Source organism: Dicentrarchus labrax, unplaced genomic scaffold (assembly GCF_905237075.1).
Source record: "Dicentrarchus labrax unplaced genomic scaffold, dlabrax2021, whole genome shotgun sequence".
In the NCBI taxonomy this organism is placed as follows: domain Eukaryota; kingdom Metazoa; phylum Chordata; class Actinopteri; family Moronidae; genus Dicentrarchus; species Dicentrarchus labrax.
In genome coordinates this window covers 7,115,822-7,127,046 of record NW_026136708.1, presented here as the reverse complement: position 1 = coordinate 7,127,046, position 11,225 = coordinate 7,115,822, and positions in this window count along the sequence as shown.

The following is an 11,225-nucleotide window of genomic DNA, read 5'->3' as shown; positions in this document are numbered from 1 at the left end:
GTTTGTGTGTATTCTCATGTGTGGGTGCAGTTGGGTAGAGATGGATTAATCTGGGCCTTTCAAGCAAAAATACAATTTGATGGTAAATGGGAACTATTTGACCGTTCTGTGATGATTCAGCTTGTGAGAACTCATGAGACAGAAGCGGTAGTGCTGTTTTTTTTCCCACAGCCAAATATTATATATTTTGCCTATTATATTTATCCTAAGCAGTCTGCTCTGCTGATAAAGGATGGTAGTGAAACTTGGTGATGATCATTTATGAGGAAAGTGCTGTGAATTGAGGGCTGATCTGCAAAGTCTGAACGAAATTACGGTTTAGCTGTAGCCCATGGGCCAAGGTGGCTGCAGATGACAAAGTAAAGCAGGCACACCTTTTTTTTAACCAGCCAAATGATTGAATCACCCTCTAATCTTTTTTTTTAAGTATTATTTTTTGGGCTTTTATTGCCTTTGTTGTAGTGACAGCTGAAGATAGACAGGAAGGGGGGGCAGAGAGAGGAGATGACACGCAGCAAAGGGCTGCAGGTCGGATTCGAACCCTGGGCCGCTGCACCCTCTAATGTCTACCAGTGTCACATACATACATAATGCAGGAGTTGTAGTTGGAGTTAAGTGATTTGACTCGTGTGAGAGTTAAGTTTTTAGAGTTAGAGAGAGTTTTTTGGTACTCAAATTCTCAATCATAATTCAATGTGAGAACTCAAAAATGGAAATTACTTAAAATAATCTCAAATTACAAGTGTTTTGCATGGATGATAAATGTTTGTTTGTTATTCTTCCAGTATCTGCACCACATTGAATTTTACAATTGAAGCATTTAGAAGTGGGAACATCAAAGTTTCGCATCACAGTTTTTCGTTCTGACTCTAAAGACAACTGAACCCTTGACCCTGGTTAATATAGCCTGCAGCGTGTATTTACCTTGCACCTCCTCCACATTTATCCAAGTGATCTTTGCACCTCTTTATGTGTGAAAAGGGCAGTGAAAACGCCAACGTTCACATACTGTCTCTGAGGTATAAAAATGCTGTCAATGGTTGAGAGTGTAGCTGCTTTGATCATGCACAATTATCATATTGTTCTATATTGTTACTGAAGTTCTAGTTGTGCATTAGCAGAACAGTTGTGAAGAAAGTTGTTTAAGTAGCAGGAGAAAAGCAGATGGCCATTTTTGATTAGTCAGTGGTGTTTTCTACTATTTCCATTAACTAATGCTAATTGAGTTTGGGTCTTGTGTACATGAAGATGTAGTTAATAGCATACATAGTCAGAATGTAATGTACCTGTTAGCAACTTGATTTTAGAAGCATTTATTTAAATAATAAACATATACATGCTGTAGGTAGAATATTAAGTAAAGAAAGGTGTGTAAGCAGTATAAAACAAACAAACAAGCATAACAGATCCAAAAAAAGCTAGACAGACAGAGAAAGGGAAAACAACGATGTCTATCCTGCTTTGTCTGTGCTACATTCTGCCTCACATCAATATCACCACATGTCTTATCCAAATGGCACAGGCATGCATGCGTGTATGCGGTTGGCATTCATATACCTCCTATTGCCATGCTAATAACAACTCATTCTTGGGTTTGACTTATTTATTGTTGTTGATGTTTGCATACAAGTGAGCTTTTATGTAAGCCATACCTTTGGAGGACTGGGTGTGACCAATGAATGGCAGAATAAAAGATGACGGTTTCTTTAATTATTTTAATAATAGTCTTGGTTTGTATGTAAACATTCCTTCTCTGGCCAAGAAATAATCCCTCCTGGTGTAATTTCCAATGTAAGAGATGGGGGACAAAGCATTTATACTTGTGCAATGCTGTGTCTGCATTGCTCTGCCACTGTGTTGAGTTTATTCTCGGGATGTGACTGGCGACTAATTTTGCAGTCAATATAAACGAAAATTAAAATTTAGACTAGAAATGAATTAATGTTATTACATGAAGAAGGAGATCACTCTCCTGGCTCATTGATCGTTGTGAAATAATATGATACACAATGCCTTTCGAATTTTTATTTTATGTTTTTTCCACTGCTGGATGGATTAACTTTGTGAACTACAAAACTTAGATGATGGCATTGTGTGAAGTTACAGAGGATATTGTTCCAGCTCTCAGGGAGCAGATAAACTAACGCTAAAGCATATACAACAAGGCTGACAGCTGTTTTATAATGTGATCACTAGTTTGTAAGTGCCCGGCGTAACCTACCATACTCTTAAGTATTTTCTTTTCAATGCCAGTTCCACCATCCTCTTTTCCCTGAATAGTACCATCTCTAGCAGAATAGTTGTGTGAGGTTAGATGGTAGAGAGTGAAATCAGCTGTTAGAATCCTAAAGCAGACAACAGGAACCTGATGATAGGACTATAACTTTTTAAAGTGGGACAAAGATGACCCAGCGGTGGCATTAGTCCAGGGAAGAGCCCAAGCAGGAGGCAGCCCCAACTAGTGGCGTATAAACGCAACAACACCAGTGTTTTACATTAATAAAATATGATAATTGGTTTAACCCAGGGGTTCTCAACCTTTTGCAAGCTGGGCCCCCCCAAAGCTGGTTCATTGCATTAATTATATGAGGTTACATGCTTTATTGTTATTATTATTATTATTATTATTATTATTATTATTATCATCAGTAGGCCTATTATCATTACTAGGCTATTGCTATATAATTATATGAGGTTACATGCTTTATTGTTGTTATTATTATTATTTTTATTATTATTATTATTATCATCAGTAGGCCTATTATTGTTACTAGGCTATTGCTATAATTGGGAATTGGCACCAGACCTCTGATATGAATTTATGCTTTATTATGGTTGTTATTACTAGGCCTAATAGTAGGCATATCATCTGCATTTTTTACAGAAGCTTGCAGGTAGGCCATATTAATGTGAGACCTGAGCCTGCTTTGCCTTGCAAAGATCCTCAATTCTTGGCGCAATGTCTGATAAACATAGCCTCAAATCATCCTCGATTTATGCACGATTGTGGTACTTTGTTTTGAGTGCAGTCATTTTTGAGGATCCTGCCTCACACAAATATGTTGACGCGAAAGGGAGGAGAATCTTCAAGGCGACGTCACAGAGTTGAGGGTATTCCTGCATCAATGCTGCCCAGAATGATGAAAGAGGGCAGGAGGTAAAGAGTTCCTTCAACCTACTGTCACTCTTCAGCTCAATAAGCTGTTCCTGCATATCGATTAACAGCTCGTTTGCTGTGCACACAAATTAAACCCATTTCACAAGTGGAGCTACTTGCTGAACGCTAGCAGCTAGGCCAAGCTCACGGCCCGTCATTGCCCGCGCACCATCCGTGCATAGGCCAACGCATCGGTCCCAAGCCAAACCATTTTCAACATCAAGGACATTGAAGATGGCATCTCCTGTAGTGTGCAACTGAAAAGGCCGGCAAAACAGGACATCCTCCTCAATCGCCTTGTCCCGCAGATACCTGACATAAGTGAGGAGCTGTGCCTGCCCAGCAGTATCAGTGGATTCGTCCAGCTGCAGCGCGTAGTAAGGACTCTTTTTTAAGAGCTCTGTCAGTTGCTCTCTGATATCATTAGACATGTCTGAAATTCTCCTAGCAACTGTGTCATTGGACAGTGGTACTGCACCGAGTTTGGCTGCTGCACTATCTCCTATCATTTTTCTTTATTATTATTATATTATGCTTTCTTTTAAAATATTCAGCCAGTTTATCCTTAATGCCAGCATGCTTTGTTTCAAGGTGCCTTTTTAGTTTGCAGGGCTTCATGCTGTCGTTTGCCAGCACCTCGGCACACACGACAAACTGAGGTCTCAGATCAGCCGTGACTGTAAACCCAAATTGCAGGTATGCTTCATCGTACCTTCGAAGCTTTTTTGCAGCTGGTGGTGCGTCTTGTTGGTCCTCACTAGAAATCTCTCCATTTTTGTTTGGTTTTGAAATAATTTGGATGTGGATAAGTTGTGTTTTCAATAAAGTTTAGGCTATAATGTAACGATGTGTGCGTGTGTGTGGCTATGTTGAGAGACTAGTATCGGGGGCTAATCAGTTGGGACTTAGGCACGATCTTTAATACAACAAACAAAATAACGATTTTACAGGCAATGCAGATTTTATTTTAAGACTTAACGATTGTAGTCCTTTGAGTGTGTGTGTGTGTGTGTGTGTGTGTGTGTGTTGCAACACTGTGAAAAAGGCAGAGGGGTAGTTAGCTAAGTGGACTGCCTAGCAGTTAAAAAATAAAGTCTTTAAAAAGACTGTTTGTGGGATTAGTCTTTAAAAAGACTTTCGGTTTTGAAGTATAGGTAAATCGATATCGAGATTGATAACAGATAGACTAGCGAGAGCTGGCACAAGCGAACTTGGCAAGAGACTAGACTAGAGTGAATGGAGCAACGCGCAGTGTTGTATTTTTTGTGTGAGAGTGCAGAGTGAGTGAAGAAACATTTACATTCAAACCCCGCTCTGTAAGCCGGGGCGGGAACGGCGGCGGCCATGCGCATGCGCGGATCATTTGCAGCCTGGACGTGGAGTGGTGTGTGTCTCCTCTCTGCTCTGACTGCAGGCTGCTGCGCGAGGTTACAGAGACTGACCGCCTGTGAGTGCTTTGGACGGGGGAGGGGCTCACGGCAGCACCCGCTGCTCGTTGAGCACATTAACTGCAGAGTGATACGTGCTTTTCACGTCAGTCTCCAAAAACCACAAAAGTCTCCAATAACATCAGATTTTTTTCCCCTCCCATCCTGTAGCCTACTTGCCCCCCCGGGAGAGTGTCCGCGCCCCACTGGTTGAGAACCACTGGTTTAACTGACTAGTATTTCTGGTGTCGACTAGTGAGATTAGTAAATGTAACCGACTAGTCAACTAATCACGCACTTCCTGAGTCGCCTCCCATGCTCAAACAATGCACACACACACCATTGGTATAAGTGCCGATCAAGGCGTTTTTAACTGATCGGTACTGGCTATGCTGAGCTTTATTGATCTGATGCAACCTTTTGTTTTAGGTCAGATGTCACGTCCGTGAACAAAAATCCAATAAGAGTAATGAATGAATCTAATCCGTGCAAAAGATGTAGAGACAACGGAATTAAACGCTCAGCAAAATACAGCTCATTCAGGTAATTCAGGCAAAAGCTGCACTGAAGCAACAAACATTGGAGAGAGAAACTCCCTCCAGACAGCAACAAGACCAAAAAGATTACAGAGGGTTTGTTATTTTATACTTTATTGTGTAATGAATTAAAAAACATTTTGTTTCTCAATGCAGTGCACAGCTATTTAATTGCCAAGCATATACATTGGATGGATTTTAGTAAGTGTGTGTGCTGGGCACTGTATTATCTAAAAACAAACACCAGTATCGGGACTCAGTATCGGCAGATACTCAATATTAAGTTACTCGGATCTGATCAGGGGCTAGAATAACTTGATTGGGACATCTCTAGTATTTTGTCCTTCTTCACTTACATTACATTAGACACAAGAGGAGATCCCTTTATGACCTGTATGGACAGGAAAAATTGTTACAGGAACCAGTAACTCTACATGTACTGGTAATTATTTTTAGGGATTTGGTTGGGATGAATTGGAACAACTTTGGTGATCCTTTAACGTTCCATATAATGCCATGATCAGGTCAGAATTTTTATAAAATTTAATTTAATTTTATTTCACTTTGTGATGGCAATATAAAACAGATCATTTAATCGAACAACAAAGGAAATACTTAAAACATAAAATAAATTAGATATTTGCAAATCATTTGAATTTAATCACTCACTTTCACATTCAGTGCTTAATCTTCTCAGGTGCACTGAGGCTTACTTGCAACCCAAATATTGATTGAACAGTTTGACAGACTGATTAAATGTGTCCAGTACTTTGGTTTACCAAACACCTGCAGAGCTAAAGACATTCCTATAAGCCTTGTGTGTTCAGTGCTAATTAGCAACTGTTTGCATGATAACATGGTAAATTAAAATGATGAACATGGGAAACATTATGCCTGATTAACATTTGCATGTTAGCATTGTTATTGTGAGCATGGTAGCATGCTGAAATACAGCCTCACAAAGTATTATTTTCTTCATAAAAGACACTGATAATGCTGATGATGACACCTACACAGCCTAATGGAAGTTTTTTGTTATCATGGCAAAAGTACAGTTTTAATTATTATCATTAACCCGTCTTCAAAAGCTCATTCATTTTTGCAGAACAGGAATCTTATTATTCTCATGCTGGAGAGAGGAGGGAGAAAGAATCACATGCAACATACTGTACTTTTGATGCATGTATAAACTTACCATGATATGGCCCAGAGAACCACAGAGTCATAATGGAATTTTTCAGCACCAGTACTGGCCTAAAATTAGTATCTACATGTATTACAACAATGAATAATCATGCAGAGAGGTTTTAGAGTGATGTCAGAAGTGTGGTATCAGAAGTGTTAGAATATTCATATTTTCAGAGTGAAATAAGGGTTACTTTGGGTCACTTTCTTGATCCTGGCTTATAAGATTAACACACACACTCAGCCATATGGAGACTGAATGTGTCAGGAGATTACCAGAGGGTTTGATCCATCTTCATGGGTGTTTATTGTTATCTCTAGGTTCATACTGGTTTCTAATAGTATTGTTGGATTAAGTTAAGAATAGAAAGGGCTATCCCATAGTCCCCTGACACCGAGAAAAGATGCTGGACATCAAACAGCTTTCAGCTGTCAAATATCCAGAAAATCTCTTTTTGATTTTGTGTTAAAGTGTGCCTTAGGGCTGATCAATAAATAATACTTTTGGCTTCACTGCGATATGAACATGTGCATCGCAAGAGAAGAAAGATCATTTTATTTAGGAATGTGTACTAAAATTGGGTTTTAAACAGGCCTAAGGGCTAAAAAGCCCTTATTTCAGTTATTCAAATCGGTATTGGGAAGGAAAAAAAGGTAAGGTAAGGTCTCTGTTACGCTGAAGGTGCCAGGATTTTGCACTATATTCAATATTTAGTAAGATACATACACAATTGGAACAGTAAATATAAAGTCTAATTTTTCCATTTTCTGTCCTCCGATAAAACAAATTCTTCATTTGAATTGATCTGGTTCATCTGCTGATGTGTAAGACACAAAACTGAGAGAAAGCACAATCTTCATGTATTTTCCTCTAATATGTGGTTTGCCCCATTCTTTTTCCCTTATACCTTATTATCTCCTGTTCCTTTTACAATAAGCATGTGAAGCTATACTTATAATTAATCATCTCACACTACAGTCAAAGCTGAGCTGTAAGTGCTGCAACTGGACAGTTTTGTGCACCTGATGAAAAGAACAATACAAATCTCCCAAAGAAATACAAATCATAATCTAAATGAAAGAGTGTTTTTCCAAGATTCCATGAAATGTCGTTACAGCTGTAATGGACAGTATCAGTTCACGATAACAGAGCATCAAATCTGTAATTCACTGATGCTGTATGACCTCAGATTGTACAGATCATTGATTTAACATGTCATGCTGTCATGGGGTTAGATGAATGCTCACAATTGGTTCAGTTTTTTCACCCAAACCATTAAACAATAAACTCTGATGATAAGAAATGCAATCATTTGAGGATGAGGGACAGCAGGCATCATGTTAAATAACCCCAGCCCTTATGTGACTGCCGTAGGCATGGTAACCTCAGCTGCAATCCTGGGCTCAGAGAGGTAATTTGCTTTGATGAATGGTTTTCCATTCAAACACACCACATTAGTTTACATTTAATACTTCACATAGTATTCTTAAAAAAGGACAAACAAATAATATAATATATAATAACACTGGCTTATTGACTATTGTATTTTGTACTGTGATGGTGAAATAATTTAAATACTGAATGGAGTATGGTTTAATTTGAAAGATAGGGGGCTGCAAAAGCGGAAGAAAAGAGAGTGAAAATAAGCAAAAGTCAGTACTGACCGTCCAAACAAGAAAGGTGCATGAAAAAGGCTGGACTGCCATAGAAATTCGCTCTTTCACGCATTTCCTTTCAGAAGAAGGATCAACAACAGGAATGACAGGCATGAGGAGTACATGTTGAGGCATCGAGTGCTCATTACCACATACTTCCTTTCTGTGCATTGTCACTGTTCAATCTTGAGGGCCTATCCCAAAGACCAGAGGATCTGGCTTCATATTGATCTCAGTAATGGATGAAAAATGTCATGCCAATCATGACATGGATGGATGTGGCGTGTTGTCTATGTACTTCTTATCAATACAGCATGTATTGTGACATATGTGACAGGTTAAAAAAATTATTATAACAGGTAATTTGAAGTGAGCTTGATGTTTATAGTGGAAGCTAGGTATTGAGTTTCTGCAGTGACATCGCCATCTAGTGCTGTGCTTCTAAAGTGCTATGCATTGAAGGAAAGAAACTATGCGTTGGGTTCATAAATGGCAACAGTTATTTCCTTGTTTTTCTTCATTAAATGGGGTCGGTTTCCCCCCACTTATGTCTAACTTTAGCTCAAAAGAGTTGGAGAGATACAGTGGTCATATAAGGCATTTGCCTTTAATTCTTACCCTGCTCAGTGGTTTACATGCTAAAAGATGTATCTCCATGCATCTCAGCGTGACATTGGACCCATCTGGATCTGCTAGCCTTGTAATCCCTCTCCACTGCCAGTAGCTGAAAAAAATAAAGAGAGTAATCTTAAATATAACAAGTGGCTATGGATGTGTCCACATCGCTAGTTCATAATGTCGCTTTGAGTGCAGGTTAATCTTATTGTGGGCTTGTCTGCAGTGATGATAAAGAAGATCTTGGTGAGGAAAGACTTAATTGATTACTTAACTGTTTACTTTATGTAGTCATTTAATGAGTAGATTTTGTTTCCTGACTCATTGTACTACACCTTCTTTAATCAAAATAACCTGTAGTGACCAATGCTGGTATCCTCATATTTTGGTGATGTTTATTTCAAAGAACATGGTGAAATTTAGCATTTGGTAATAATACATTTGTAGCAGGACTGAGAATAGCATAACATTTGGTCAGTCTGGAGACATGAGAGGCACTATTGAGTGAGGCATGGATAAAGGGTATTTCAGAGACTAATAAGTTTGGTGGGTTTTTGCAACTTACCTCAAATTAAGTTTGGTGGCTTTGATGTAGTGCCTGGAATGATGGCATCTTTTTTTTGTTCTTGGCAGGGTGTACACCATGGGCTACTCAGCAGTCTCAAATCAGACCAACGTATATGGTGATTATTTCTGATCCGTCTGTTTTAGAAGAACTGCAAACAATTCTGTTTCATTGTTGCTGAGATCCTCTTTTGAGTACGAGAGGCCCTCTAGTGTTTCAGCAGAAGCTGTGACTCAGTTGCCCACACAGTACAGCACAATATGTCTTACTCTGCTTGGCCTTGATGGGCACTGTAATCAAAAACCTTTGTTGTCTATCACATAATAATAGAAAATGTTCCTCAGGGCTCACAAGCAACAAAAAAGACTAAAAACACAAACACTTCCATAAATAAATGATGAATGAATGAATTAACTTAAAACAGTTTGGTCTTGTTTAAAATGGATATTGCAGGGAAATGAAAGAGTTTTTATAAGTTTACTTTTTGGCCAGAGGTACTGAAGCGGCTGCCTGATGGGAGTAGCTGAAAGGAGTGCTGAAGGGGGGTGTGAAGGATCATTAGTGATGGAGTCGGCCTTTCTTTTTACTGTGTGACTGTGAAGGTCTGAGAGTTTGGTTTGAGTGGTGCCGGTGATTCGGGTTGTGTGCTTAATGATTCTTGTGGTTTTTTTTGCTTTTCTCTGTGAGGAAGTTGTACCAGGATACAATGTTTTACAAATTGTAAGGACTTATTAGATGAGTGATCGGTGTACTGCTGTTAAAATGTCTTTTCTGACATTAAAACCTTTTTGCAGACCCTACATGTTGTGTGAAGGACAGATGGTGGTCGCTATCAGTGCCCAGGTAGTTAAGGCCTACCACTGTTCAAAAGACAGGCAGTGTCCGTGAGGAAACACCTTGTTTCAGTTTTGTCAGACAACCTTGAAAAAAACTGCAGGAAGACAGGTAGAGCAGTAAAATCTCTCCTTACAAGCATTTCTCATGAATGATACATTTAAGACAGCGTTTGAGTTGTCTGTGTGCCTGGCTATGTACGATGGTGCCCAATTGTCTCTGCTTAAATTTCCAGAGCCGCAGAGAACATGGTATTAAACGAAACCTCACTTCAATAATGCAGGTTCTTCAGGAGGCCTTGGCATAATGTATTCAAAAGCTCTGCGTGGAGAATAAAAGTTGTCAGAATATTAAATCAAAAGAATACTAAAGGAGGATCATTCATTATTCAGTGCCCTGTCATCTCAAACAGAGGCAGCAAGTTAGAGAAAGGCAGAGTCTGAGTGTGTCAGGGATAAATAATAATAAAAGATAAAAAATTAAAGATGCTGCTTATATATATGTCTACACATTGCAGCCTGCATGAGATCAAGTGTAATGTGCGACAATATGCTTCAATCAGACAATCAGCTACTGTTTTCTAGGAGCTTTAAAATGCGAAAGTAGCATTATAGGCTATTTTAAAAGTTTGAAATCTATCTTTTTTCACATTTTGAGCAATATAGAGAAGTGTAAGCCTTTATGACCTGTAAGGTTCAACCAGGTTAGAGTCTGCACTACACGACTTCCTCCTCTCTTTTCCTCCTCTGGAGCAGAAATGATTCTCTACACATTTTTGTAAGAAACTCTTTGTTAATCATTATTGGTTATAAAAGATATTGAATTTACTACCATAGAGGACTAGGGAAACCACCAAGTATTCAGATTTGAGAAGCTAGAACCAGAGAATTTGGGGCATTTTTATTTAAAAAACTTTTAATTAATTATCAAAATTGTTGCTAGTTTTTAATTTTCTGTTGATTGAGTGACTAATTGTTTCAGCTCTAAACTTAACTACAGAGTAGGGTGGGAAAACAATTAATTAAAACATTGCAAGTCACAATATCACCACTAGAGAGCAGGATTGCTCATCTCATTTATTCTGTTCACTCACAGTACATGATAGTGTAGAATTTTACAGTAAGGTTATTTTTCTAATTTATATAGATTATAGGCTGGCATAGATTGCATTTTGGGCCAGAAATCATACTTTTCTCACCTGCTCTATCTAATTATCCATCTGACATAAAGACTAATGTCGGGGGAAATTA